This window comes from Furipterus horrens, unplaced genomic scaffold (genome assembly GCF_987537825.1).
Source record: "Furipterus horrens unplaced genomic scaffold, mFurHor1.1.pri manual_scaffold_4, whole genome shotgun sequence".
NCBI classification, from domain to species: domain Eukaryota; kingdom Metazoa; phylum Chordata; class Mammalia; order Chiroptera; family Furipteridae; genus Furipterus; species Furipterus horrens.
The window spans coordinates 81,555,053-81,561,317 of record NW_028327174.1 but is presented as its reverse complement, the minus strand read 5'-3'; the positions used below and the strand labels follow the sequence as shown (position 1 = coordinate 81,561,317).

Sequence of the window (6,265 nt, the reverse complement as noted above, 5' to 3'; positions counted from 1 at the left end):
CGTGGTCCCAATGTTTCACAAGCAGAGAGCAAAGCCTTCTACTTGAAAATAAAAGGAGTTTACCATTCCTACTTGCTGAGGTTGCTCTTGGTACTAAGGGTGGAATTGTGTGTGGATTCATCAAAACAAGCACACCATGAATCTTTTCAAATCAGGAGAGAAAAAAAAAATAGTAATGGGCTTACCCTAGCAGACTGGGTCTTGTTCTTACCTTTCCTGTGTTCTGAGACCTGGACTCTAAGCCTGATCTCTTGCAAAGATGACTTATGAGGAAACCATTATTGAACTTGATGTAATAAGTAAAAAGTAATATTGAAACAACACTCTGACAATGTCCCCCGGCCAGGTGGTTCAGTTAGTTTGAGTGTCCTCCCAGACACCAAAAGATTGTGGGTTTGATTCCCAGTCAGGGCACATACCAAGGTTGCGGGTTCGATATCCAGTCAGGACATGTGTGTGTGGGGGGGAGGGTAAACAATTGATCTCTCTCTCTCTCTCTTTCTCTCTCTCTCAAAGCAATGGAAAAATGTCCTTAGGTGAGTTGTTTTTTGTTGTTTTTTTTAAAGCACACTAGCACTGCAATGACCAAGAGGTCATTGTAGATATCAGATGCAGAGGAGATGGAGCTAAAGCAGAAGAAAGAGGAGAAAATTAACCAGTCTTCCAACTTCTATCTGTCTCATTCCAAAATTTACACAATTTACCACTTTTCATTTAAGCTATCTCATAGATAGGTTTTGTTTATGGTCTCCATAGGTTTACGTTACTTCTATTTGAATTTCTATCTTTCCCATGTGAGTTTTATGTTTAATACTAGAAGAGTAGGGAGTTATCTGTTTTCAATTTGAAGTACTTGATATGGGAATGTAGACTTTTATACATTATAAATGTTTGGAATAGTATTTTTGGTAGTTTGTGGTTTCCCAAGATTCAGTGCTGAAACTGCTTTCGTGTCTAAACAAAGAAAATGACTTGGTGGGGGATAAAAGGGGTGATTGGTTCTAGTCAGAAGTATAGTTATTGTGGGTTCTTTACAGTTTTGAGTTTAAGGCTGTAGTAAAAATAGTTATCATGGTGGATGTTACCTATTCACCTAGTGTATCTTTGGAATAATACAATAAAACTCAATTTGCACACTTCTGACTCCAGCTGTAAAAGTGTTCCTTTAGAGAAAATTGCATCCCCGTTTGCTCTGGATAAGAGCGAAAATAGTTCACATTCCATAATTTTTAAAGTTACCTAATGTTTACTTTTGTTATTTTAGCTACACTAATTTTCATCTCAATATTTTAGGCAATCTAAGTACAAATGTATAAGGTGCAATAAAAAGTTATTTTCTGATTTCCATTACATGATATATATCCATTACACCAGTAAAACAAACAAAACATGTGGTTAACTTTTCTTAGGTGTTTTTCTTTTGTACTCTGCATGCATGATTGTAAAAGGAGTTTACAGAGAAATAATGTAAGATGATGGATAGGCTTTTTTAATGTAATTTTCAATACCACTCCAAGAATAATTGTTAAGAACATGTGTATTAAGTTAATATAAGTGAAATAACAGTTTCATGAATGGACTTAAAAAAATTACACCTCTCATCTCTTAATTCACTTTTACTTGACATCATAGCCAATATAATAAGGTGAACAGTTAGAAATATCAGGATTAGAAAAAAAGGAATAAAACTCTCATTACAGATGATATTACCATGTACACAGAAAACTCAAACCAATCTACAGTTATTAGAAAGTAGAAAAATATTTTAAAGGCTTTTTAAAGAATACAAAAGCCAATTGCTTTTTCAGACACCTCCAACAAATAAATAGAATGTGTAATTTAATATTTTTGTACAATAGTATTGGAAAATAGCTACTGCATTAGAGATAATGTTTAGTAAGTCCAGGCAGGCCTTTGACTATGAAAAGTTTACAGCAAGAAATATCAAAAAGAAGCCTACAAAAATGGAGAAATACTTCATATTCATTGATAGGAAGGCAAATTGATTTGTAGGTTTTAGTGTAACTTCAATAAAAATTAAATTTTTTTTCAGGAAACTAGATATATTTATTCCAACATTTACTTGGAAAAGTAAAGGTCCAAGAATAGCCTCAGCACTGAGATTATTTCTACCCTTCCTTCCCCAGAATTTAACCCTAGGAAGGGTGGAGGATCAATTAGCTAAAAAAGAAGACACTTGCATTTCTCTCCCTTGCTTATTCCACCTCCTCCAATTTCTTACCCCAGCACAGAAAAGTATTCTATTTCCCCCTTTTATTTTTTTCTGGTAAAACTTGCTCTTATGTCTTATTTTTTATACCATCTTGGTAGTATCTTGTCTTCCCATTGCTGAGGTAAGAAGTCTGAACCTTACAAAAAGTCATCATGGCAGAAGAAAAATAAAGGGAAAAGTTTATACTATATGAAAATTTTATCCCACTGCATAGGGAACAAAGTTCTTTTTATAATCACTTATTGTGTGCCACTATGCAGAGATCTTATGGCTGAAAATCACTAAACAAGCCCAACACTTTCATTTTCTAATGAGTTAATTGGGACCCTCAGTCAGAATGATTTTCCTGACTTCTTCAATTGATTTTGTATTGCCTCTTCTCCCCTGTTTTGCATTCCAGATTCCCAAGTGGTGTGTACAGGTATGTGTTTTCACGGCTAATTAGATGCAAAACAATAAAATAGATAAAAGAAAATATAAAATGACCCATGTTCCGACTCCATATTCTCTCTCTCCCTTCTGTTTTTCTCATCTCTATTAGCGATCTATGCCCCCAACCTCCAACAAACACATTGCTTGTCACCAAATTGCCTTCAAATCTTTAAACTATGGTTAATTCGATCTTATAATATGATATATTACTTTCTCAAACTAGAATAGTTTTTGTCAACACCCTGTATCTTAAAAATTCAAAGACAGTGCTAAAACAGCACATATATTTCTGCATCATTCACCATAGCTTATCCTAATACAACAGGAGATTTTGTTATATATTTAATTATAATATTACTTAAATTTATACTGTCAAATTAAAATAATAATACTCTTGAAATATGATAAAAGTTTAGTTAGATAACAATATGATTGATTTTGAGATAATAGGAAGTACTACAAAGCTTATAAATTATTTTAAATTAATATATCTATAAACAACAAATAAAGTGGATCTGATTTTACCATAATTACACTTATGACAAAGTATCTCTACTCGTATACATCCACATGTTTAGGAAATAATTGCTTTGTGAAAGCCTGATTATTAATTAGGGAATCACAGTGTAATGCCTTATAAACGTATGTTTCAATTTCTTCTTTTCTCATTTTGTCATGTCAATATTAATATGACAATAACCAGAAATAGTCACATAAAAAGCTGAGTGTAAGAGCCAAAGTCAGGTTAGTCTAAATCAATCAATATATCCTGATTTTTTAACAAAAATATGATTTCTGCTGCCTTGTATTTAAAAACATAAGTTAAAAATATTTGTCCATTGCTTTTTTACCTGTTGCCTTTCTCTTCTAATCATTAGATATCAAGGCTAGTTACTGTGATTTTCTGATTGCTCTTCTTAAAGTTGCAAGGGATAAAAGCACTTGACCTACATTTTCCTTTAGGTTCTTCCTTTTGTAACCTAAAAAAAGAAAAGAAATGAAAAAATAAAAGTTCACAGTTAGAACAATAATCTTTCCTGTACCACCTACACCTTTATTCTCAGGTGCAATCAACTGTGGCAGCATCTGAAGATGCTAATCAGACTCTGAAATTATTGATCCTAGAGAAAAGTACATGAATGGTTTTCTTTCCATTTCTTCAAATCTGTGGTTAGCTCCAAATAGAAAACTCAGTAACATCAATGACTCAAAACCTCCTACAAATTGATATTTTTAGTTATAGTACATTAAAAAAGTAAAAGGTATGATAAAATTTGTGTGAGACTATTAACATTTTTATGTTTGGTTTGAAGAGAGGTTCTGGTTTGAGGCAATGATGCACAACTGCTCTTTCCTATGAAGAACTAAGGAGATGCAGAGTGAAGGGGATTTGGCTATAAACACTCCCATGGTTCTCTTCTGGTTAGACACTTTGATATGTCATAGCTTAAGCCCTAAGAGTACCAACTAGTCTTTAGATTTACAAAAACAATAAGGATTCATGTTTGATCATGTATACAAGGATAATGTAGACATATTAGCATAATATATAGAGAATCCAGATAACTGAACTGAACAAAAGTTGAGTTCAAAAAGCTGAACTGAAAAAACAGGGGCACTTTCACATGCTATTGAATCATAAAGAGTTAATGTTTCTTTATTATAAAATGCCATCCAATCAATGAAATAATTTCATTTATAAAACTCAATGTAAACATTCTTGACTCGAATATCCTCCATAAAGGGAGAATAGTTATGATTTTTGAGATACCTGGAAATAAATATAAAAGAACTTATCCCTTATTTTATATAAAATAATAATATATAAATTAAAAAAATAAATAAAACAATAATATACAGCATCTGACACTGAAGTCTAAAATAGAAAAAAAAAACATAGAAATTCATAAAGTCCACCATTTGAAGTCAATTTATTTTGCTTCTTCATTTTCTCTGCACAAATCTGTGTTGCAATTGGTAGGGCTGTTACTATCTTTATGGCAGGAACTTAGTGGCATCCTTACAAGAAGGTTTATTTCTAGGCATTCTGAGTGCATGGCTTGCCAAGATGGTTGACCAAACAATAAAACTCTGGTAAATTACATCCACAATATGTTTAGCCATATAATTCTCTTGGTCTTCAGAAAGGAAAAATAAGTGCTTTCAGAACAGCTTTTCAAAAAGTTGCTTTCTTCAATATAGCATCATTTTACCCCAACACAGTATTGAAATAAAAGTTTATAAAGAGATTTTTAAATTTTCTTTATTCTCACAGTACCCTTCATGATCCTGGGATCTGTCTCTTGCTTCAACACAGTTTGGATGGAACAGACCTAGGGTCATGCTTTCTTTCCAAGTATCCTCCATCTTTTTTAGTCACCATCTTTGGAACCACCTCAGCGATCCTCAGCCTCCAAGATCAGCCAACATCGTTTTTTTTTTTTTGCCTTAAATCTTCAGTGCCAAACGACCATGACCTCCCAAGTTCATCAGAATTATTCCACCGAGGTGGAGGCCGCTGTCAACTGCCTGGTCCACCTGCATCTGCGGGCCTCCTACACCTATCTCTCTCTGGGCTTCTTTTTCCACCAGGACAATGTGGCTCCTCAGGGAGTGGGCTACATTTTTCTGAGAGTTGGCCAAGGAGAAGTGCAAGGGCGCCGAGCGTCCCTTAAAGCTGCAAAACCAGCGCGGTGGCTGCATTCTCTTCCAGGACGTGGTGAAACCTCCCCAAAATGAGTGGGGTAAAACCCAGGATGCCATGGAAGCTGCCTTGGCCTTGGAAAGAACATGAACCAGGCCCTTTTGGATCTTCATGCCCTGGGTTCTGCCCACATAACCCTCATCTCTGTGACTTCCTGAAGAACCATTTCCTGGATGAGGAGGTGAAGATCATCAAGAAGATGGGCGACCACCTGACTAACATCCGCAGGCTGGCCGGCCCCCAGGCTGGGATGGGCGAGTATCTCTTTGAAAGGCTCACCCTCAAGCACGACTAGGAAGGAAGCCTTTGGAACCCAGAAGCTTTTGAGGGGCCCCTCTGCATTTTCCTGGCATCTGCCTTTTGCCTGAGCCTCTCCCTGAAACGACTAGACACCCCCTTAACCACCCTGGAGCCCTCTCCCCTGCATTGGACCAAATGGAAACAATAAAGCTTTTTGCAGCAAATAAATAAATAAATAAATAAATAAATAAATTTTTCTTTATAGGGTCCTTTAGAGTTAAGATAGTATCTTATCTCTCTTCTTTTCATAAAGATAAAAAGAAAATGTAATATTTCCTGTACATAATTTTTATACCCCTGTGGCAGATATAAAGTTGCACCACTCCATACGCCTTTCAAGGTAACTTATTTTCTAGAAACAGAGAATGTAGCTGACAAATGGCTTCCAGCTATCTACTTCAGGATCTACTTCGGACGCAGTGAATCACTTCAGTCAGAGGTGGAACAACTCATACACCCACTACACACTCCTGAGCTCTTCACAGTGATAGCAAAGGCTTTTGTAGACCCACATCACAACTTCTCCATCTGTCTAATACAATGACTTTGTCCTTCTTTTCACAGGTATTAGTCACCAAAATAATTGCATCCTAAAT

At 35.3% G+C, this 6,265-nt stretch overlaps 1 pseudogene; it reads left to right on the top strand.

The window, feature by feature from the left end:
* The first annotated feature begins 5,137 nt into the window (after nt 1-5,137).
* LOC150012292 (ferritin light chain-like) lies at nt 5,138-5,669 on the top strand (annotated as a pseudogene).
* Nucleotides 5,670-6,265: the final 596 nt, after the last annotated feature.